The 25123-nt window shown below is 40.7% G+C and overlaps 1 long non-coding RNA gene across 1 annotated transcript; it reads left to right on the top strand.

Moving 5' to 3' along the window:
• The first annotated feature begins 1054 nt into the window (after positions 1–1054).
• On the top strand, positions 1055–20317 carry LOC144289990 (uncharacterized). The gene is made up of 4 exons (XR_013357880.1): positions 1055–1342; positions 8227–8329; positions 18737–18878; positions 20247–20317. It is a non-coding gene; the product is annotated as an uncharacterized LOC144289990 (long non-coding RNA).
• The last annotated feature ends 4806 nt before the right edge of the window (positions 20318–25123 follow it).

The raw sequence follows: 25123 nt of genomic DNA, 5'->3' as shown, positions 1-25123 counted from the left end.
ATCCTGTGGTACTGTCTAAACCGAGTAACAAAAGAGTGTGTGCAAAGTGCATGTGTTAGCTCACACACAGAAACTGAGCTCATTTTTCAGAGCTAAAGCACTTGGAGCTATGTTGCTGCGCAGCCAACGTTGGGGTGGTCTCTGGATTTCCAAAGCTGCATGGGACTGCCAAGCTGCTGTGAAGCATTAGAGACTTTTTTCTAACTCACCCTTCTCTTGCCAGCACTGGAGATAAAGAATCCCGTAGATCAAAATTAAAGGCTGACAACTGGAAACCAAGAGCACGGTGGTGCAGTTTAACTCTTTCCATGAAGAGAACCTTGCTCTGGAGCTCCAGAGGCTAAAGGGAGACTCGACCTCCAGGAAAACCTGACTCCATCAGCATCTCACATTTCCAACGGGGAAAGAGATGTCACTAGCCATTTAAATCACAGGGAAGAACTTCTGTGACCTTGTCCTCTGCCATAGGTTCCGTGTCTTTGAAGCTGCAAAAGAAGGGCGAGAGTCACAAACTTCTATCCATTCAACAAACACTGAGATGCTCCTGTGCCCTAGGCTCATGCCGGGTATCCAGGGTAAAAAGGAAATGAAGACACAAAGCTTTCCCTGGATGCTTTCACAGCGCAGTGGCAAAAATAAACTATTTCATTGCAAGAGGATGAAGATGGTAGAGAGAGTTTGTGGCTGTTTGGAGGATGGTTCACCTCGTAAACGGGAGTGGGTGATGGGTAAAGGCATTTGTCGGAGTTGAGGGCGGAAGAAATAATTAATTCCAAGGATGACAGCTGCTTGGTTGAACCTTGAAAGACACGTAGAAATTGGTCCGGCTGGTATGTGAGGGGAAGGTGTTCCAACAGAGAGGACAGCAGGTGACTCTCCATTGACCATGCCACACCTAAGGGCATGGTCAAACAAAAGGTTTCAACAGAGTCAGGACATTCTTCCCTCAGACTGGTTTTTAGGAACTTCAGTATGGATTGTTTAGGTCTCTGACACATGCAGCTTTCTTCTTTCTAAAGGTAGCTCTTCTTCCTTTCTTTCATAGGCTCTGACTGTGAAACCTCGTTCTTGGAGTCTCAGTGAATTCTACTTAATAAGAAAGGACCCAGAAAAGTTATATTTCTAATAAATAAAGAGAATGAAAGCATGGGAAAGACAGAAGAAACTGAAACCCAGCAAAGCCTCACTCATGTCCAGACACTCCAGAGAGTGAGGTACCAGGTTCAGTAAAGCCAAGGCCCAAATCCCAAAAGAAAGACTTATGGGCAGGAAAAGCAGAGAAGTAGCTGACCAAGGCAGCAACCCTTACCCAGACCTCAAATCAGCAGTGAACACGGAAACTGTAAGTATAGAAAAGCCATCTTTGCTCTCTTTTGAACTATTAAGAAATAAATGTAAAATGTAAAATTTTAAAAAATGTAAAAGACTGAAAATCAGTTGCCATGAGCTAGTGGCCAGATACGCATGGAAACCAAGAAGGGGAAGGGTTTTCCATATATCGTGGAGAGGAGAGGAAGAAATCGAGCATGACTCAGAGCATCACTTTCAATGATCGTGTGCCTAACTAGACATGGCCCCAGAGGTGGAGGAGGTATCTGGCTTTCCCCTTTTATATTCACACTCGGTTACAAAATGTGATGTGAGGAGATGGGGGGTGGGGAAGGAGATATAGCAGAGAGTCTAGAGTAGCAATCCATGCCATAAAGGTGGAGAAAGTACTTCATAGCACCATTGACAAATAGCATCTTCGTTTTCCCCTCTACAAGCTATCCTGGTACAAGAATAGAAGCCGGGGTGATGAAATGGGATGGGGGTCATGTAAAAGAGAGAGACTTGATGGAAATAAGAATAAAGCATTGAGCAATTTCTGGTGACTTACATGCAGAGAGAAAATGTTTTCATGGAAGAAAGCCAGGGGAAGGCCTCACGGGAAGTATTGCGAGCTTTTCTTTTGCAATTCCATTATGACTTTAATAGTTTTTTTCTGATCACAACAGCGATGGAGGTCCTTTGTATAATATTTAGAAAGTACACAGAAGCACACAAAAGAAAATAAAAATCATTCACCATCTTAAAGGAAAGCATTATTAGTATTTTAACTCCTACAGATCAAAGAATTTTTTTAAAAAAGAAAAACAGAAGAGGAGGCCGAAACCGAGGTGAACTTTGAACTTAAATTAGATGAAAAAAAATTAGTGACATAAAGCATTATCTCTATTAATGACTATATACTGAAACACATAGATTCTCATTGAAAAGTTCATTGCTAAAAGTAAAAATTGAGACAAGGGTATTTTGATGCAGTGTTCGTTTATATCAGAATGTTGACACGGCTTTAGGGTGAAGTGTTAGTCACAATGGAGGTCCCTACCGCACCATCCCTGAGACTTACCCTCTCCTTCATCTCACCCAATATTCTTTCCCTTTTGGATAGTCCATTGCTGCTGTAAATGACACTGACTTGGTAAGGCTCAAGGATAGAGTGAATATCAAGGAAGAAATGAGGTTGAGCATCAAGAATGAGTTTTAGGCCAGATCAGAAGTTATGTGAATATCCTCCCCTGCATTCAGCCCTAATCCTTGTATATACAGAAATGAAGAGCAAGAAAACCTCCCTTTTGAGTCTTCACAGGACGAATTCTTTGTTGTTGGCTTCCACTCTCCCCTGTTATATTCAGGCTGAGGATAGGATAGCTTGTTGCTAACCTAGGCTGCTGCTTCCTCTTACCGTCAATGATTCTCACTCGACAATGCAGATTTATTAGCTATGGTCCAGGCCACATCTCACCCTACCCATCCATAGCCTGGCAAATGGATGAATCCTAGCCCAGATCTGGGCCCTGGATTGCCCATGGAAAACTCAAAAAAATATTGCCACTGCTTTCCCCCTTTGGCTGCCACAAGTTCTCGCCAGATCTACCTTCACCAGACTCCATGCACTCAGGGGATTTACTGGTAGCAGTATTACCAGCGAAGGAGTGGGAAGTTACGGTGACTCTAGAGAGGTAAGTACAGTTGTTCCTAGGACGGAGCCCTGTTGTCTACCATTCTATCACCCAGAGATTGTTTGTAATAGAGGTTCACTGGTGGGAATCTCATAAGGGACACCCACAGTGTAACACTAAAAGCCCACCAAGATGTTAAAGAGATTATCCTTTCTGAGGACACCATTTTTACAAATTTCTAGGTAAATGCATCAGCCTATTGCATGCGGAAATCAAAGAGCAACATTTTTTTCAATTCTTTGATTCTTTGTCAAAGTGGGATGAAATTTTATCTGTTCAGGATTGACCAAGGGATCTCTGGTTAAATGATACATACATTATCAATAAGTTATTTAATTATATGACAATTATATTATACAGTTTTATATACATATAGTATGGACATGCTAAAAGTCAGTTACCCTGAATATTCTAAAAATTTAATAACTCACTGCGTTGATGTACGCATCTCACTCCAACTGCTCATTTATGAATTAATTCACTTATTTATACACAACCACTTATTCATTTATTCAAAAAGTATTATGAATCATATGACATGGCCCGTACTATACTGAAATCCCTTTTTAAAAAATCTCTTATTTTATTTTTAAAGATTTTATTTATTTATTTGAGAGAAAGAGAGAGAGAGTGAGAGAGCACACAAGCAGTGGGGAGGGGCAGAGAGAGAGGCAGACATCCTGCTGAGCAAGGAGCCCGACATGGGTTGACCCCAGAATCATGACCTGAGCCAAAGGCAGACACTTAACTGACCGAGCCACCCAACACCTCTTTTATTTTTTAATTTTACCATAATTAGCATAGTGTTATATTAGTTTCAGGTGCACAATATAGTAATTTAGCAATTCTATACCGTATTCAGTGCTCATCATGATAAGTATACCCTTAGCCTCCTTCACCTATTTCACCCATTTGCCTACCCACTTCCCCTCTGGCAACCACCATCTTGTTCTTTATATTTAAGATTCTGTTATTTATTTTGCTCTTTTTTTTGTTTTGTTTTGTTTCTTAAATTCCACATATGAGTGAAATCATGTGGTATTTGTCTTTCACTAACTGACTCAATTCATGTAGCATTATATCCTCTAGATCCAACCATGCTGTTGCAAAGGACAAGATTTCATTCTTTATGTCTGAGTAATATTCCATTGCATGTGTATTGATGAAAAAAACCTGAAGATGACAACAAATGGAAAGATATTCCATGCCCATGGATTAGGAGGACAAATATTGTTAAAATGTCATATTACCCAAAGCAATCTACAGATTTAATGCAATCCCTATCAAAATACCAACAGTCTTCTTCACAGAACTAGAACAAACAATCCTAAAATTTGTATGGAACCAGAAAAGATCCTAGACAGCTAAAGCAATTTTGAAAAAGAACAACAACAACAACAGCAACAACAACAACAAAACCCTGGAGGTTTCACAATCCCAGATTTCAAGATATACTACAAAGCTGTAGTAATTGAAACAGTATGCTACTGGCACAAAAGAGATGCATAGGTCAATAGAGTGGAATAGAGAGCCTAGTAATAAACCCATGATTATATGGCCAATTAATCTTTGACAAAGGAGGCAAGTCTATGCAATGGGAAAAAGTTTCTTCAACAAATGGCATTGAATAAACTGGACAGCTAAATGCAAAAGAATGAAATTGGACCATTTTCTAACACCACACACAAAAATGAACCCAAAATGTATTAAAGACTTAAATATGAGATTTGAAACCATAAAAATCCCAGAAGAGAGCACACGCAGTAATTTCTCTGACATTGGCCATAACAACATTTTTCTAAATATGTATCCTGAGGCAAAGGAAACAAAAGAAAAGTCCCCTTTTTAACCTCAAAATTTAATAAAGAAAACTAATATGAACCCATAATAACAATAACATCTACACTCATTAAACACTATGTAAAAGGCATTATTAAAGTGTTTTGTGTATTTTAACTCTTATTTTTTAATTTTTTAAAAGATTTTATTTATTTATTCAGGAGAGACACAGAGAGAAGCAGAGACATAGGCAGAGGAAGAAGCAGGCTCCCTGCAGGGGCCTGGTGGCAGCAAGGAAAGAGGCCCAGGCACCGCCGGGGAGTGCCATAGGGACCCAATGGTTTGGGCCATGATCTCATCAGGATGAGAGCTGAGATTTTATTCCAAATGTATTAAGGAGCCATCTAACTGTTAAAAGCAGGGAAAGTGGCCCAATCTGATGGCGTTTTTAAAAACGTCGTCCCGGTTACTTTGTGACAAACGGATTTTTGCAAATAAAAGTGAAATCAGGGTAACCAGAGGCCGCTACGCCAGAGAGGGCCTGGAAGGTGAAGGGAATAGGCAGGTTTGGGGTACGTCTCAGAGGCAGAGGTCTCAAGATTTGCTTCCAGAAGTGCTTAATGTTTAATGTGACGTGGGTCTCAGATGTGAGCACTTCCTGAAGGGCCACGAACCTGCCGTTTCCTTGGGTGTTTTCATTAGCCTGTAAGTGTCCCCCTTGGTGTTACGGAAGCCTGAGTGCATGGATACCCCTTTTCAGAGTATTTATCTGAGTGTTTATCTTGCTCCCCTGCAACTCCCACACCAAGAACCTGAATCAACAGGCCCGGTCAAAGTAACTGGAGGTGGCTCTGTGGCTTTCGTGTCATGGATCAGTTGATTGATTGATTGAAATGCATTACTGAAACTTCACGGCAAACGACTAAATGCCCTTAAGATCCTCCCCCGTTAGGATCTTCAGCGCAGGGCCCCCAAGCAAGCAGCGGGGTGGCCCCCAGCACCTGGGTGCGGCCCTTGTTCCCACCTTCCGGCCAAGCCCTGGGGTGACAGGCCGGCTGCAGCAGCTAACTTCTCCCACCGACCGTCATCCCAGCATCCCCGTCGCAGCACCTTTGTCCCTGCTACCGTCACTCCCTTGTTTATTAAGTCTTTGGACTTAATTGGGGCCTAGCAAAGCTGCAGGCATGTGTTGGGGCAGGTGTAGGATGCCTGCACATGTGCTCTGCGAGGCCCCTCCCAGGCCAGGGGAGGGCTGCTGGCCACCAGCCCCCAGGAGTGATCGGCCCTGCGGGTATGGCCCTCTCTTATCTGGTCACCTTCACCTCGAGTGGCAGACGCATTTTCCAGCATAACTGGACCTTCCTCGTGGGCAAAATCTGGCTGTTCATTCGGAAAGCACAGAATATGAGACGTAATCGCCTGGCCCGGCGGTACGCGGATCGCTTGGACCTTCGTGTTGACTCTCTACATTCCTAACATTTCTTCTCTAGTGTAAGCGGAAGGGACATTTGCTGGAAGGGTAGCAGGTGGGTCTTGAAGGGGAAGGAAGGACTGCGGGACTTCGCGGAGGGGAGGTGGCCACGGGAACCGTGTGGCAGGAGCTGCCTGGCCCTGAGTAGGCCACCTGCCGGCCTTGGTGCCCCGGTGGCCCTGGGCAGGGCAATCATGCATTCCAGATGGCCCTGCTTCCCTCTCTGTTGCCTCTGCACCATCACATGAGGCTCTGGACCCTTCTAGCTCTGTGCAGCTACTTCCAGGCTGGGAGGCCCATGAGGCAGCCTTGAAGGAAACCGGGTTAGGGATGTGCCCTGCCCAGCTGGTGGGTGGTGCTCCCCTTTGGGTCTCTCATTTCGGTCTCCAGTTATTGTGGGAGAAATACTGTCTTTGGTAAAAGTCTGTTGGGAGGAACTTACTGAATGGAAGAGAACCTTAAGTGTCTCTTTCTCTCTTTTTTTCCAGTTTGGTTTCTAATTGACCTAACAAACTGCATGCGTTCGAGGTGTAGAATTTGACATGTTTTGAAATATATATTTACCTGTGAAATCATCACCGCAATCGAGAGCATGGACACATCTGTCACTTTGAAAAGTATTCTGCTTTTCCCTGACTCCTTCAAAGCAACTGTAGGTCGATTTGAATTTTCTAAAATCATATGAAAATGTTACCATACTGTATTTTTTTTTTTTTACTTCTTTCACTCTAATTATTTCAGGTTCCCCCTTGTTGTGTTTTAATAGTTCTTGCTCCATAGTATTCCATTGCATGTATGTGCGGGTATCACAACTTCTTTGTCCACTCACCATTTTTTGGACATTTCGGTTATTTCTAAAGGTTCTGGCTATTACAAATAATATCTATTAATATTTTGTACAAGTTTCCGTGTAGACCTGTGCTTTTATTTCTCTTGAGAAAATATCCAGCAGTGGAAAGTCTGAGTCGCATTGTAAGTGTTGTTTGACTTTTTAAGAAACTGAAAAGTATTTTCCAAAGCATTTGTACATTTTGACCACCAGCGGTGCATAAAAGTCCCAGTTGCTCCATATCATCCCCAACTTTTGATAAAGTCAAAAACTGACATAGTCTTTCACAGCTCTGGTAACATATATTTACAGTTCATGAGAGAACATCTCCTTTCTAATATCTTATATAAAATAATAAAAAATAAAATAAAAAATAAAATAAAATAATATAATATAATATAATATAATATAATATAATATAATATAATATAATATAAAATATATTGCCCCACCTTGTCTGTGGAGAATGTGTTCGAAGACCTCCAGTGGGTGCCTAAACCAAGAACCAAACCCTATATATCCTATGCGTTTTCCTAATATACATACCTAGCATAACGTTTAATTTATAAATTAATCACAATAAGTGATTAACAACAACAATAATAAAATAGAACAATTATAACAAGATACTACAATAAAGTTTAAATAAATGTTGTCTTTCCCTCTGCCTTTCTTCTCCTTGTGATGATACAAGGGGTTAAAATAAAATGAGGTGAGTGACAGGAGTATTGTGACAGAGCTGTAAGCTCCTATTGACCTTCTGAGAATACAAAAGGGCGTCAGAAGGAGGATCATTTGCTTGCAGACCACGGTTGACCATGGGTAACTGAAACCATGGCTTCACTCTCTGCCGATGAGAGGGGGGGATACTGTATTAAGAAATCATTCTTAAAAAAATAAAAAATGAAAAATAAAAAATAAAGAAATCATTCTATCAGTGTGCCACGCATTACCCTGTGATGCTCTTGTTTCAGAGAAGAGAGATACTGTGGTTGGAAGGCCCAACATGGCCGCAGCAAACAAGACAATAGATGTCTTGAGTTTAAAGAGCATGGAAAATGTTACCCTGGTAACATTATCTAATAAATCTTGCGAATAATACACAGAGTAGACAGTATAATTCTGGCTTTCTGTGTCCACAGGGATCAAGACAAGAAGGGGAATAGTGGTTCAAGAAGAAACAGCTGGAGTGTGCAGTGCTATCATTAAGGACCCCTGGGCTAACCCAGAAGTGCTCAACGGGAGGTAATCAATGAGTCCTGGAATAATTCTCTAAGCCAAGGAAAAAAACAAGACAGTGGCTTTTTAGTATATTGTTAAGGCCTAAAAGTGCCTGTTGGGATTCCGTGCTTCATCTCTTAACTGATGACTCTTACCCATTCTCTCAGTAATTACGTATAAAACATAGAAAGTACGGAGTTCAGGAAATATTCAGTTACCGCCCAATTAAAACACCTCAAGTCTTGGCCTTCGAAAATGGTTTGTGTTATCTCTACATATTCTTTTGTTTGTTTGTTTAGGTCTGGTGCTCCTTTGAAAAGGAGCTCAGCTAGTGGAGATATATTTGATATATAATTTCCTCAGTACAATCAAAGATTGTGGTGATTTGCTTAATATTCGCATAGAAACGTAGAGTGTTATTTTGAGGTACCAATTTGTCTTCTGCTTCTATAAGCCTAATCGTTCTGTGTATTTTTATCTTTGGTGTGGACATGACATTTTTAGTAGTGATATCAATGATATGATGTAATTACAGTTTACTGAGGCCTCATAGAAATAGTATAGTATGGGGTATTGATGCCTCTCCAGTGGTTCAGAACTTAGATCAATCAAAGTGCTTTCATCTCTTCTGAGGTTTGAGTAATTATCTCATGAAACTCATATGACCTTATGGCTACAAAGAAGTAGTTCACTGAGAGCAATGTGGATGTTTGAGTTCTGAAACGAAGATAAGGAACATCATTTGACAGGCAGTATTTCAGTGTCTGTCTTGACACTGAAATGCTGGTTTGTCATCCCTACCCTGCCAACCTCATTTCTCTCTTATCTCATTAAGTTTTGGTGATAGAGCAGAGCATGAAGGCCCACCCAGGTAGCACGAATCACACTTTGGTTCTTTCACTGTCACACCGCAATAGCTCTGTTCTCTGTTTATCTATTGATTGTTTTTATCTTGTCTTCACTACCAGACTGCAAGGGAATGACTTTTTTCCTGACTTTTTTCTACTCCTCTAGTTGTAACCACAGTTTTGAGCACATATATCTTTAGCAAATATTCAGCTGTGTCATCACACCATAAAGATAGATGTTGGTCTATTTAATGAGTACCTAACATTTAACTACAGGCAGTGATACTGTTGTGATTTGTTTAGCACCTTTATAGATGTATAACTGACATGTCACAAAATTTACCCATGGTGAGTGTATAGTTAGTTTTTAGTAGATTTGTCCAGTTATGAATTATCACCCAATCCTGTTTTAGAATATTTCTATCACCTGAAAAGTTTCCCACATGCATGTTTTCTAGTCAATTTCCACTCCTGCCTCCAGCTATACTCATTAATCAGCTTTCTCTATTTATAAATTGGCCTTTTCTAGAAATTTCCATTATGTGGAGTCATATGCAATCTTTCATGAATGACTTCTTTCATTTAGCATAGTGTTTCTGACACATATTCATATGGTTGCATGAATAAGTAATTTGACCTTTTGCTCAGTAGTAACCCATTGTTTGGACATGCTACATTTTGTTTATTCATTCACCATTTCATAGATATTTGGATTGTTTCCTTTTATGAACTATAATGAAAAAGGTTGCTTTAAACATTAGTGAACAAATCTTTGCGTAGACATACGTTTTCATTTTTCTAAGACAAATACCAAGGAGTGAAATTACTGAATCACATGGTAAATATATACATGCTCAACAATTTAAAAAACTGCCTCTTTTCCAAAGTGGCCCTACCAATTTGCATTTCCACAAGCAGTGGGTGAATCTTCCAGTTTCTCTACGTGTTGTCCAATACTTGTGATTTGCTTTTTGTTACGGCCATTCTTTTGTTTATGGCCATTTTGTCTATGGCTGTTTGTGATAGAATGTTGTCTTATTTTGTGGCCTTAGTTTTCATTTTCCTAATGTCTAATAGTGTTGAAAAACTCCATGTGATTATTGTCTATTTGTATGTAAACTTTTCCCCATTTTTAATTTTTTAAAAAAAAAATCTCACGAATGTGAGATTCAGAGAGGCAGAGACACAGGCAGAGGGAGAAGCAGGCTCCCTATGGGGAGCCCGATGTGCAACTTGATCCCAGGACCTCCGGGGTCACGCCCTGGCCCAAAGGCAGACGCTCAAGCACTGAGCCACCTAGATGTCCTACTTTTCCCCATTTTAAAAGTAATTTTTTCTATATCATTGCATTTAACACTTTTTAATACATTCATACAAGATATACAACATTTTTAGGTAAGTGATTTGAAAATATTTCCCACACTCTGTGTCTTGTCTTTTCATTTTATTGTTGGTGTCTTTTGCAGAGAGCCTGTTTTTAAATGTCTAATTATCAGTATTTTCTTTTATGATTGAACTTTTACTGTTACAATGAAGAAATATTTGTCTAACCTAAAATCACAAGGATTTTCTTCAGTATTTTATTTTAAAAGATGCAGAGTTTTAATTTTTCACTTAAGTCTAAGATTATTTTTGAGTTATTTTCATGTGTTATATGAGGTCAGGATTAAAGTTCTTTAAAAAAAATGGCTATCCTATTGCTCCAGAAATTTTTTGAAAAGACTTTTCCCATTGAATTTCCTCACCACCTTTGTCAAAAATAGATTATTCATAAATATAAAGATATATTTCTGGACACTTGATTCTGTTTCATTGATATAAATGTCTGTTCTGATACTGCAACTACCAGAAATCATGTAGCATGTCCTTCAGTTTTTGTTATTTTTCGAGATTATTTTCGCTAGTATAGGTGTTTTGCATTTCCATATAAATTTTAGAAATAGTTTGTCAATTTCTATAAGAATGACTTATGGGGTTTTGACAAGGATTTAATTGAATGATACAGGTTCATTTGGGAAGAAATGTCATCTTACAAATATTTGCTCTTCCTTTTCCAAATAGGATATATTTCTCAATTTATATATATTTTTAAAAATTTCTCGCAGCAATGTTTTATAGTTTTCAAATGTGCAGGTTTTGTTCTTTTTTGTTAAAAGTTTCCTAATTATTTTAATTCTTTTGGCATTATTTTGAATGTAATTTTCTTGATTGCAGTTTTGGATTTTTCTTTCCTAGTATGTAGAAATGCAATATGCCTTGATCTTATATCTTGATATTTTCTTAAGTTTGGTCATGGACTCTAGCAGATTTTGTGTGAATTTCTATAGACTATACCACCTACAAGATCATATTGTTTGTGAATAAAAACCCTTTTACATCTTCCTTTTCAAAATATACGCCTAGAACACCTTTTAGGATTTGACCTTTGAAAACCCTCCTTTTGTCTACTCCATTCTTCATTCATTACTCTCTGGCCGGCCCACTGACCTTTCTATGCTCTGAAGCTCATCGGTCATCATTTCTGTCTCAGGGCATTTGCATGAGTTACGCTTTTTCTTGCAATGCTCTTCACCCAAATAATTCAGGCAGCCTCCTGTGATTCTTGTCATTCTTGTCTCAAGTCCAAACGTTGTCACGTCAGAGAACTTCCCTGGCCAACGTAAGAAAGTCTCCAACATTACAACCATCCTATATCATTCTGTAGTTATTCCAAGCACTTACAACCCCTTTAAAATCTTTTCTTTTTACGTATTTGTTTTCTGTCCCCCAATCCTCATCTTGAATGTAATTTCCTGAAAGATAGTCACCTTGTCTACAATTTCTACCCCTTGATTCCGGGGCTTAGAATACTGCTTGTCTCACGGAAGGCACACTTTTTTTTTTCTTTTTCTTTTTGTCCTACGATTGATGGAAGAAGGGAAAAGAGAGAAAACTTTAAAGCATGCAAACAGAAACTATTCAAGAGAGTAACTTTCATGCTTTAGTTATTACCATCAAATGGACTGGAAATTATCACAGGGATTAACTGTTGTAAAGGGGAGGAAAGGACCTTAAATAAAGGTAACCTGATCCATTTTGGTTATGTATTCAAGCTTTGAAATGCTACCGGACATGCTATCTTAGAGTACTCATGCACAGTCATGGGGATTGGGGGTCATACTTGGAGTCTGAGGAAGAAACAGTCGGTTGGGTCCGTGCAGATTCTTTCTGTTAGCTTGGGATTAGGAGTGCAAGCTCTAGGTCTGGAAGTTTCTCCAAAGCAGACCAGTTCATGACTTCTGGGCCTGTGGCTTGACCTTTGTTCTTTCTGACTTATGCCCCTTGCGTCCTGGCTTCTCAGCCTGAAGCTGAAGCAGAGTGTCCCCATCATGAGCTGCGGCCTGCAGGGTTTACGGAGCTGACTCAGAGCCGCAGAGACCACTCAGGCGCGCAGTAGCATCGCTGTTGGGCTGCCAGCTTATTTACTGGTTTCCTTGGTGTCATTGTCTTGACAAGTAACTCTGGGAATTCAGCGCATTTTTCCCCTTCAGCTAGACACCACCAGAATATTTGACTCTCTGGATGTGTCAGGCTGGCTCTGTAATTAAATGGCTCAGCATTTCTGTTTGTCAGGGTGATATAAAATAAGGGGAAAAATGTTTGCTTTGTGAAGCCCTGCCATAAAGCCTTCAGGAAGGATTATACATCATCAGGCCTTTGGCTCCCACAGGAAGATGCTCTGAAAGACAAAACATCTTTAGTGTCAATTTTCAACCAGAAGAAAATTGAATGAAATGAAGTTTGACATATGGAATGGTTTTCATAAGTCGTTTCAAATGTGAGTCACCAGAAATGTCACTTTGAGGCTATGACAGCAGATCAGCTGAGATACTTCTAATAATTTGAATAGAGCCCTGAGCTGACTTACCTCTGTGTGCTCACGGGGCGTGCCATGGCCCACGTTCAGTTAAGGAAAAATGGAACCCATTCATCGGTAGTGACTGCAGAGCTTGTTCTCGTTGTCCTGGGGTTGCTTCTTCTGAAAGGGAGGCCAAAAGCAGCTTCAGAAACACTTTTGAAGACTGTCTCTAGCTTCATTTACCTAAACCTGTTGCCTGCAAATAGCCCTTTGATCAAACACTTCCATCCATGTGTACATTTTTTAATATTCTTTATACCAACAACGCTCATATATACGTCTAATAACATAATAAAATATGACCACCACAGTTGCGTGTTGAAGTCACATTAGAAATTCAATCTGTAAAATTCACTCTGATATGCTGTGATGTTGCTGCACAAAACCAAGACTATAAGAAGACTATATTTCTCAGGAACTATGGCCATGTAGACATTTTTGGGTGTTAATTAATATGATTCAGATATCACCCTGTAAAATATCCACTGAGACTGTTGGCTAGCCTCGGTTCTAGACTCAGTATACAGCCTAGAAGAGTTATTTCAGGTTCATTTTTTTTAAAGGAATAAGGATTTTTCAAGCTTTGTACCTGCACTTCTTTATGCATTTATGGGTTAAACTAGCACATCCTCTTCCTTGTCGGCTCTTTCGTCATTCTTCATCTCCAGTCTCCCCAGACACACACTAATAGGTACATTTGTTTCTGTTGTCCCGCAGTTCAGAGAGTTAAATGAAAAAAGATGATAAAACCAAGCATAGTCGTTCCCAATCCTGACTTACAGCCTCAGCAAAAGCAAGAAATGAGTGAATTAACCTTCCTTTGGAGAGTTTTGGCTAGAAGCTAGAAAGAATTGGGACCCCCAAAGTTTCTTCCAACATGTTGGACATAAGAAAAGAAAAGGGAACTTTTCATTTTATATTTATGAACATGGGTCACCGTCCCCTCCCCTACCATCTGAGCCATAATGGATTGTACTTCCTTTTTGGATTGCTGGCATGTCAGTTTAAGATTCATAGAGAATAATTGGTCCTCTAGGTGAGAGCAGCCCATCATCACAAGTAGCAGCAAGAAACATGAGATGATACAGGAGTGGATTGGCCTCCTGTCTGAGCTCCCTGCATCCCATTTCCTAGGGCTTTTTCTGTAGTAACTAGGGCAATTCTGTGTGAGAGCTTCTATGGCTGTGTTTCAGCCTCCCACACAGCCCAAATGCTAATCCTTAGTGGATTTAAAGCACCGGGCCCTTTAGTATTAGTCATGCTGATCAATTTTAATTGAAAAAGGGAAAGCACACATTTTGCACAGTATGGCACAAGGTACATCCACTAATGGAGTTGCTAGGAGGGAGGCCAGAGCATTTCCTACATGCTCCTCTCCTAAGAAGCCTGTCCCCTTTTGATGGAGTCTGTATTCTTGGAGGAGTACACAGAGAATACAGAAGGAGGAAAGGGGTCACTAGCCTGCTGGCCAGAGCAATCAGGTCATTTCTGGTTGCCTACATGAAGCAGAATGTCATAGCCATACCACACTCTCTGCTGCATCCCTGAAGAGAAATCCAGTTTGTGGGCAGTGGCTCTATTGTACCTTATTAATAATGAGCACCATTTGCTAGCTATGGGGGCTAAGCATGTAGAGTCCCATTTGCTCCTCATAGTGAACTGTGGCCATGGACCCATATAACCTGTGCCTACTTCCAACATTAGTGCCAATGACTTCCCCGCACAGTGTAATCTGGAAGGTTGATCTTTCCTAAATATGCTTCTTTCCCTCCTTTTCCATGACTTTGCCTCTTTTCTCTCATAATATTGGTCTTTAAAATCTTTTTTAAAGTTTTCCGGACATCTTTGCCTAGCTGGCTGCTGCTTTTTCTGTTCTTTTCTCAAATATCGTCTTTTCAGAGAGACCTTTCTGGACCACTTGATCTAAAATCATCCCTCACCTCATCCTCACTCATTACTACCTATCCTGTTACTTTCCCTTAGGGCACTTTCCTCAGAGTAGAATTGTCTTGTTTCTTTACTTTACTTGTCCATCTTCTTCCCCAGAATGTGAGCTCTGTAGGGAGAGAGAGTTTAGCTGTATTCAACAGCACTTTGGCACAGCTGACACAAACGTGACGGCACCTAGTATCTGTTCACCCAACATTCATGGCAAAACAAATCTACAAGTCCAGATGATGACTGCCATTGAGTAAGTTAGTAAATTGGATTTTAGAGAAGCCAACTAACTTGCCTATAACTGCTAAATGGCAGTAATAGGATTGGAACCCAGGTTTGCTCAGATTAGTTCTAGTTGTACAAGATGACTGCAGAGCTATAAACATCTTTTCCCTCAGAATTGCCTTGTAATTTCTCCAGAAATGTAATTCATTCATGTAGCTTCTCTGCCAAAAAAGTCTAATCAGCAGCTAATCATTTTTCAAGATAATTTCATTCTAAATTCTCAGAGCTCCATCTAAACATTATTTTTTCCTCCTGTGACTACTTGATGCTTTCATCTAACCCCATGAGCAGTCTCTTGGCATTTGCCTTCCCCCAACCCCGGCTCCTGGCAACCACTAATCTGCTTTCTGAGTCTTTTCTGGATATTTACTATAAACAGAATCACACAACGTGGGTCTTTTGTGTCTGGCTTCTTTCATGTTATATATATCCAAGGTTTATCCATGTTGTAGCGTGCATCAATATTTCAGTCCTTTCATATGACCGGATGTTCCCTCTCCTACATCATCTGTATGTATTTATCAGTTGGATAATTGTAAATAATAGTACTAAGAACATTGGTGCACAAGTTTCTGTGCGGACACGTGTATATAATTTTCTTAGATATATACCTGGAAATGGAATTGTTGGGTCGTACAGTAACTCTGTGTTTATCGTTTTAGGAAAATAACAAACCATTTTCTAAAGTGACTCCACCATTTTATATTCCCACCAACCAGTGTGTGAGGGTTTCAATTTCTCCACATCTCCACCAATACATTTATTGTTTGTCTTCTTGATACTAGCCATCCTAGTGGGTATGACGAGGTGTCTCTTTATGGTTTTGATTTGTATTTCCCTAATGACTTTGAGCATTTTTTCATGTAGTAATTAACCATTTATTTATCTTTGGAGAGATATCTATTAAATCCTTTGTTCATTTTCAAACTGGGTTAGTTGGGGTCTTTTATATTTGAGTTGTAAGAATTATTTTAAACTCTGAGTAAAAGTTGCTTATATTAAGGTATGGTTTGGATATATTTTCTCCCATTCTGTGGGTTGTCTTTTCATTTTCTTGACGATGTCCTTTGAAACATGAGGCTTTTTAAAATTTTTAGATAAAGTCCAATTTATTTTTCATTTGCCGTCTGTGATTTTAGTGTCATATCTAAGAAACCATTGCTTAGTCCAGAATCACATAGCTTTAAGCTTAGGTTTTCTTCTAAGACTTTTATAATTTTAACTCTTCCATTTTGAATCAATTTTCGTGTATGGTAAAAGTAGGAGTGTGGCTTCTTTTTTTTTTTTTTTCTTTTTGCATGTATCTATCTAGTTGACTCAGCATCAGTTTTTGGAAAGACTATTCTTTCTCTGTTGAGTTGTCTTGATACCCTCATCAAAAATCATTTCACTATTTAAGCAGGGGCTTATCTATGGTGCAAAACTACCTCTTATTTCCTTATCTTCTGAAAAGTTCTTGATTTTTGGAGATACAAGCTCCAGATCCCAAACCTAAGAATCTCAAGCCACATTCTCTGGACAAGAAATTCTTTATTTCTAGTTCTTAAATTTTGTTTTTGTTTGGATTTTCCCAGGAGCAGATACTAAAACCAGAATCTAAGTGCAAGTGGCTTACTTTTAAAAGGTACAGAAAGTACTGGTTGAGAGTGGAAACAGGGCACATGCGAGGGATGGAAGACAATAAAGAGTGTATTATTAAGTGATCCCCCAGAATGGGCAGCCGGAGCTCAGTCCTGCAGATATTTGTATTTAGAAAAGACTTGAGCATACCAAACGGTAAGGTCAGAGGGATATGGGAAAGGCATTGGTAGTGTCTGCTACACGAACAAAGGAGAGGTTCTCTTCCTCAGTAGGTGCTTCAAACTCAGGCTCTACCTAATCGGGCACAGTCTTTACCCCTTGCATCAACTCCAGAGTTAGCTAGAAGGAACACAAAGCAAGGGAAAAATATCAAGATATACTTGCAGCAAGATACCATTCTGAGCTGATGTGCTACAGAAAAGAGAACTTAAATAAAATTTAATATAGCAGGAGGGTGAGACACTTTTATATTTGAAGTCAAATATATATAAACTGTATGTGTGTGTATATATATGTTTATATATGTGTGTGTATATATACATATATATATGGTTTCGGTCAGTCTGGTTGCAGGTGACAAAAATGAAATTTACTTAAAATTTACTTAAGCAAAAGAGAACTGTATTGGCTTGTGTAATCAAACTACAGAAACAGCAGGGAGCAGCTGGCCTTTGGGACTTCTAGAACTAGGGCCTCGGACATCATTGTGATTCTGTCCCCGTATTGCAGGTTTTTAAAATCTTCAACCCTTTTAGCAGAAGAAACGTGGCTTTCTGCGACTCCTGGCTCTCTCCCTTTTAGCCACCCAATTAGAAAAAAATGGGCACTTCTCTGGCAACTACAATTTAAAACATTCCCCAATTTGGCTTGCTTTGATAGCATATCCTCATGCTAACCATTCTGTCCAGAAAGATGTTGCTCTGACTTGGTTCATAGTGACACCCCTGTGGCCAGAGGGCAGGGCTTGTTACCAGAAGAACCATAGAGCTGGGCAGTTGAAACAAAGAACCTTTGATTTCCGGGTGGGGGACTGGAAATCACGGGCCACATAAAAACAGAAAAAAAAAAAAAAAAAAGGTCTTCCTGTCCTCTGAGTCTTGTGTGCACAGCGAATATCCCAGGAACCTCTGCTCACCCTGGGATGCTGCTTCAAGGCCTTAGAGAGAAATACTTAGCCTCTTGCAATTCCTCTCTCCCCGCAGACCTACCCTTTGACATCACAGCGTCACTGAGGGCCAGCTGATTTCCTGGTTGGTGTGATTGCAAGGAGGCAATGAAAAATCGGGACCAATCTCATTGATTTTGCTCCTCCTTTAATTGCCCAAATATTGGTTCATTCGGAAAGACGTTGCAAATTTCAATGCTGCCTAGCTACCTGAGAACCATTCAGCTGTGTTAGAAATAAGTGACAACAAATATCAAATAATCAGTTTTTGAGCAAACATTAGAATAGGAAAGGGTTTTAAAAAGCTTGGGAAACTGCGGTGGTTACTTCATTGCTTCCAAATAATTATCACCATTCATATCCTTCTGGAATCCTGCAGACTGCCAAGGGACCCGCCACCCTTCTTGGGGAGGGAGAGCTTGGGCTCTCCGCTGTGAAGGAGCGGTCTATCTAAGTAAGAAAAAATAAGAATGCTGGAACTACTTTTGCTAGTGATGTGACAAACATAGCAAGTAGTCGCATGCTAATTCAGGCTATCACCTTTAATTAGGACTTGGGGAGGCTGAGTTATGCTGTCTACAGTCTTTGGAAATGAGCACTCATGATCAAAGAGCTACCTTCTTTAAATAATTTAAGTAGATATCCATTTTAATTAAAGTAGATATTGAATATTGGATATGAAAATGGCTGCTTTTTTTTTTTTTTTTAACCTTTAGATTTGGCAGCTGCTGCTTAAATGAGTAGGTCCCTGTACAGAAGGAAACAGCATCTGGTGCAGCCCCTCTTCAGGGCTGAAGATCAAGCGCCCGCTCCGCTGGAGGCCTTCTAGGATCCCGCTACCTCCCTGGGCTGCAGCAGGTGGGAGGAAGCCCCTTTCAGAGTCACCGGGTGGGTCCCTGTAGGTCTCAACAGCTGCCAGAGGACAAACCAGTCTGGTTCTGCTCTTCTGAAGGGCAGTGTTTCTCTCCCTGACTCAAAACGAGAGTGGTCTGGATTGGGGCAAAGCACCGGATGAATCATTAGACATATCCTCAACATTTCTTGAAAAGGTGTCAGCTGAAAAGATGCAGTCTTCAGCCCAGACAGACCTCAGTGTCCCTCATGCACACTCATCACGAGCACGCCCCGCGCCGCCCAGTAAGGGCGGGCGAAGATTCCTGCGGGAAGAGTCTGCGAAGCACGGTCAGACTACACAACGTCAGCCGCCTCCAAACTTTCCAGTAGTTCCCTCTTACCTTCTGCTTTATTATATCATTTTCTCTCTCCTCTCCGTTATCCACTGCTTTCTTCTTTTCTCTCAGATTCCCAGGCCACGAGAACATGGACACAATCGTCCGGACATCAATTCACAGGCATATTCAAAAGAAAATTAAAAAGGGGCGCCTGGGTGGCTCAGTAGGTTAAGCATCCGACTCCTGGTCTGGGCTCAGGTCACCATCTCGCCCTCGTGCAGTCGAGCCCTGCATCAGGCTCTGCGCTCAGTGTGCAGTCAGCTTCAGCTTCTCTCCCTCTCCTTCTGCCCTTCTCTGCTCATCCTCTCTATTTCTTAAATAAATAAATAAAACCTTAAAAAAAAGAAAATTAAGAACAGAAAGCAAGACAGGACAGAAAAAAGAATTGTGAAAGAGGGGCTCAATAGCAAAGGGCAAATTTCTCTTAGTTATGTGTCTGATTGCCATATCCCCACAAGCTTCCTTTTTAAAGCTGCTGGTGGTGGAATGGGGAAAGTCATGGCCTTTTTCTTCCTTCTCCTCCCTCTTTTTAAATGTTTACAGATCCCGGTTACAGATCCGAGGTGATTCCATTCATCTAACCTTCCATCGAAGTCGGAAGGACAGATTAAATTTTACTGCCACTCATTTTACAGAGAGATTCCATTAATCAATGAAAATCCATAAAAAAATCAATCCAGGATCATACTCTTCTTTTTTTTTAAGATTTTATTTATTGATTCATGAGAGACAGAGAGAGAGAGAGAGATAGAGGCAGAGGGGGAAGCAGGCTCCACACAGGGAGCCCACATGGGACTCGATCCTGGGTCTCCAGGATCCCGCCCTGGGCTGAAGGCGGCGCTAACCCACTGGGCCACCAGGGCTGCCCCATACTCTTCTATATGTTCATAAAAACCCAACAGCACACTGTGGCCCAGCTCCTCTGATGAGGTTTTGAGTTTTGTATCTTGTTCCTTTCACACTCTGACTATTCAATGTCTTCTTGTCCCCACAGGTCAGACTCCCTTGGCCTGGTTAACGCCTGGTGATCCATCACCAACTGGACACCCAGAACCTTCTTTGAGGTAGGCTTTAACAATTGTTTTCCGGCTTCATGCACTGCACCTATGGGCGAAAGTCGCTGTGTCTTTCAGTCAAAGGTTCAAACGCAAACACCCTTCTTCAATTCCCTACTTGGCCCTTACCCCGAAGAAGGAAGATCTTGTACAAAGGGTTGGAGACCATGCAAGTAACAGTTTTCTTAAAGGAAAATAAAAATAAATAGAATCTAAGACTTCCAAGCCGTGGTAGTTGAGGCGGTGCACGCAGAATGTGGGTGGGCATGCAGAGGCAAAGGAGGGATGATAGGACGAGAGTAAGCAAGGCATCTTAAGGGTGGCAGTGATATAGGGTGCTCAGTATCGCATCATCAAAAGAGACGGACGGTCATGGGAGCTCAGTCATGATGGAAGCGAGAAGAGTAAGGGAGGGATGATGGAAGAAGTCTCAACAGGAGAGAGTGGTCATTGTCAGGAATATCAAAAAGAGACCTTCAGGGCATCTATGAAGTTGTGATATATTTAGACCGGGCCTCTGTGTTTCCTAACATCAGTGAAGACTGAATCGGCATGTGTCTGAGCAAAGAACCTATACACCTGGGCCACGGGACGGTGAGTTTGAAAACATTTTCCTTTGAAACAAACCTCGGACGCTAGAGAGCTCTGAAAGCAAAGTTTGTGCTGAAATAAAAGTAAAGTTTGTTTTAACAAATGCATTCAATTCTGAAACGAAGTGCAGCGGGCGTGAAAATCCAGCATCAGTCCACACTGAAGCGAAGCCAGCGCCCCGAGGCCGACAGGCAAGCTGCAGGTGAGCGGGTGCTGTGGGTGCTGCTAGCCCAGCAGGTCCGCCCACCCCGCCACTGCTCGCTGCTAACCGCGGGGTCCCGTCCACTTCAGGATTCCCCTTGAGGCCTGGAACGAGACACTTTGGGGTGGAAAGGGGGTGCAAGAAGGACTCCCAGCACACGATACGTCAGCCTCAGTTCCGATTTTCCCATGTGGGGGACCTGACTTGGGGCTGAGCCGCGACCCTGGGCCGATCGGGACCCATCGTCGCCAAGAGCCCCAGTGACGGCCACTCTGCGAAGCGTGCGGGTCGGCACACTAGGGCCCGTGCTCCACGCCGGCCTCACCGCAGGGCAGACAGGACGTCTTTTTTGGCCAAATATCTGGCCGAGCTCTTGTGTGACGTAGGACTCTTCATGCAGCAAGATAATCATAGGGGAATTATAGAATGTAATTATAACCTCTCCTTCCAAATAAAGGAATAAATAAATATGCTCAAGCATATTGAAGGGATATCGCAAATATGATAGTTTCTCGATAAAATATATGATCTATTGATTAATTCTACTAATCTAATTCTAGTGAGATTGTTTTTTTCAGAAGAACGTGTGTTGATCATCAAGATGTTACGTAAATTTAGGGATTATTCACGTGGGGATTTATTGTGATATTATATTGCTTATTGAGGGATTAAGTCAAGATCAAAGCGTACAGACGGCGCTGCCCTGTAGTCACAAAAGGATAGGAGTTACTGAGGGGGGTTTGCAGGAGTTTGGGGGGTGAAGAGGAGTAAACTAGGTGGAGAAGGGCTTGCGGTGGATGAAAGAAGCATGCAGAGGTCGCATGCCTAAGGGTACACTGAGGCCTGTGTGCAGCCCCGTGCCTGCCACATAGGCTCCCGGTGGCACACGCATCACTCGCCCAGCAGGGAGGGAACCGGGAAGGGCTCACATTGCCTTGGCTGCTCTCCTGCTCAGTCTTTAGGGTTCCTTTGTCAGAAGAGGAATTCCTGAGAGGTGGCTGCAGCATTCTCCAGCTGGTACCGTTGAGTTGGGTGGCAGCCTATTGCTTCATTTGTTCCCCTAGCCCCTTACCCCCTCGCCTCCACAAAGAGCACTAAGGCAGCACGAAGGGGCGGGAGAGGGGTAGATGGATACGTAGATGAGGGAAACAGAATCTTGGCAAAATGAGTCGGTTGAGCAGAAGGCACAAGAAAGGTTGGGAAGTTCAGCGTCTTGGTAAAAAGAAATACGATTGGTGGATTGAATGAAATTGGGGAGCTGACTCCCCCCGACTCAGGAATGTGAACTGCCGTCTTCGCATTTCAGGCTGCTAGAGCAATACCGTGGACTGGGTGGCTTCTGTAAGGGACATTTGTCTCTCATACTCCTGGAGGTTGATAAATCCAAGATCAAGACTCCGGCTGAGGGTCCTGGTGATGGCCCACTTCCCGCTTGCAGACAGGTGTCCTCTCACTGTGTCCTCACATAATAGAGAAAGAAAGAGAAGAGGGATGGGGTTTGCTCTAGGGTCTCTCTCTCTCTCTCTCTCTTTATATAAAGACATGAATCCCATCCTGGGGGCCCCACACTCATGACCTCATCTAAACCTAATTACCTCCCAAAGGGCCAACCTCCAAATCCGGTGGCTTCAACATACGAATTTTGGAGGACAGAACATTCAGTTTATAAGAACTGTGTTAAAATCTTTTGTCCCAATGGCTTAACGTGGGGTCACTTTGTCAACCACAGTCAATGTACTTGCATGTCTGTACCTGGAAGAGATTGCTTGTTGTCCCTCAATATCTCATTTTCCCTCTATCAATAACAATGGACTATCTCACGTTTAGAAGTGAGTTGTTGAATTTCCATTTATCTTGTGATTTCCCAGATAGGTTTCTCTTACTGGTTTCCAGTTAGTTCTTTGAGGGTCTGAGAACATACCTTGAACAATTTATTTCACTTCTTTGAGTTTGTTGGGGGTTTTTTTATGATGCAGAATATGGCCCATTTTGAGGAACGTTCCACATGCACTGAGGAGAATATATATTCTGTTATAATTGAGTAGAATGTTCTAGAAATGCCAGGTGAAGTTTGTTGACAGCATTCTTCAGATCTTTTACATTTTCACTGATTTTCTGTCTCCTTGTTCTATCAACTGCTGAAAGAGAAGTGTTGAAGTATTCACATATAATTCTGGATTTGTCTTTTTTGCCTTTCAGTTTCATCACATTTTGCCTCATTATTTTGTAGCTTTGCTATCAGGTACGTAAATATCCTATTCTTGAAGAATGGACGCCTTTATCACCATGTAATATACCTCTTTATTCTGAGTATTACTGCTTTCTGCTGCTATTATCAATACTGCTGAGATTAATATACCTACTCCAGCTTTCTTTTGATTAGTATTTACATGGAACATCTTTTTTCCTTTTTTAAATTTTACTTTTAACCAGTCTATGTTTTTATAACTAAAAAGGATTTACCATAGATAGTGTATAATTAGAACTTGCTTTTTAAATCTGATGTAACATTTTTTATCTTTTAGTTGATGTCTTTATACAGTTTACCTTTAATGTATTATTATATGTGGATTAAAGACTATCATCTATCTAGCTGTTTCCTATTTGTTCCATCTGTTCTTTGTGTTCTTTTCTCTTTTTCTGCCTTTTTAAAAAAAATTGTTATTCCATTTTATCACCACTATCTGCTTATTGTTTATACCTCTTTTTAATATTTTAGCGGTTGCCCTAGAATTTATAACATACATCAGATAATTTATCACCCACTTCCCGATAGTGAAACATCCTTACAGTATATTCCCAATTCCTTCCTTTCATTTTATCTGCTATTTTGTCATGTATTTTACTTTTATATATGCTATAAACACCCAATACTTTGTTATTATGTTTGCTTTAGACAGTTGTTTCTCTTTTTTGACCAATTAAAAAATAAGACAAGGGCAGCCCCGGTGGCACAGCGGTTTAGCGCCGCCTGCAGCCCAGGATGTGATCCTGGAGACCCTGGATCGAGTCCCGCATCGGGCTTTCTGTATGATGCCTGCTCTCCCTCTGCCTGTGTCTCTGCCTCTCTCTCTCTCTGTCTCTATGAATAAATACAAAATCTAAATAAAAAAAAAAAAAGACAAAATGATCTTTAACTACATTTTAATGTATATCAAGTCCATTTCATTTGTTTGTAGAGACCTCAGTTCTTTTGGGTAGCCTATTCCTTCTACTTTCAAGTGTCAATCTTCATGCCATTAATTTGTTCATTTTTTTTGCTTCAGGAATCTTTATTGTTTTGCTTTTGAAAAAGAGGTTTTAACTAAATATTGAATTCTGAGTTGATAAGATTTTTTTACTTTCGTCGCTTAAAAAATGTAACTTCATTTCCTTCCTGTTTGAATATTTTCTCATGAGAAACCTATAATTCTCATACATATTTTCCCCCTATATGTAATATATTCTTTAGTTCTTGTCACCTTCAAGATTTTTTTCATTGTCTTTGATTTTCAGCATTTTGAATATAATATCCGAGGTGCCTTGGTTTGTTTGCCTGCTTGTTTATTTGTTAGTTTGTTTTTGTATTTATTCCGCTTGGTATTCTCTCATCTGAACTTTTGGATCTGTCATTTTGTGTGTGTCATTCATTTTGGAAATTCTTCAACAAATACATCTTCAAATATTTCCTGTGTTCTGTGTTCTCTCGCTCTCTTTCCTTTTCCTTGTGTTTTAGATTAAGCCATTTATTCTGACTCATCTTCAAGTTCACTGTTTTTTCTACTCAGCTATATTGTCTCTGATAAGCTCATTGAATGCATTCTTTGTTACTCTGCTTTTCATATCTAGAATTTATGTGTATTTCTTATATTTTTCTCTCTCTGCTGAATTATGTATTTGATCCATCACGTTGTTCATCTTTTCCTCTAGAGCTTTTGCCATTTTGGTGATATTTATTTTAAATTCTCTAATAGGTATTTCTAACATCAGCATCATATCTGAGTCTGGTTCTTTGATTGCTTTGTTTCTTGACAGAGGTTGCTT

The sequence above is a fragment of the Canis aureus genome, chromosome 2 (assembly GCF_053574225.1).
Source record: "Canis aureus isolate CA01 chromosome 2, VMU_Caureus_v.1.0, whole genome shotgun sequence".
NCBI lineage: Eukaryota > Metazoa > Chordata > Mammalia > Carnivora > Canidae > Canis > Canis aureus.
This window is presented reverse-complemented; position numbering and strand designations above follow the sequence as displayed.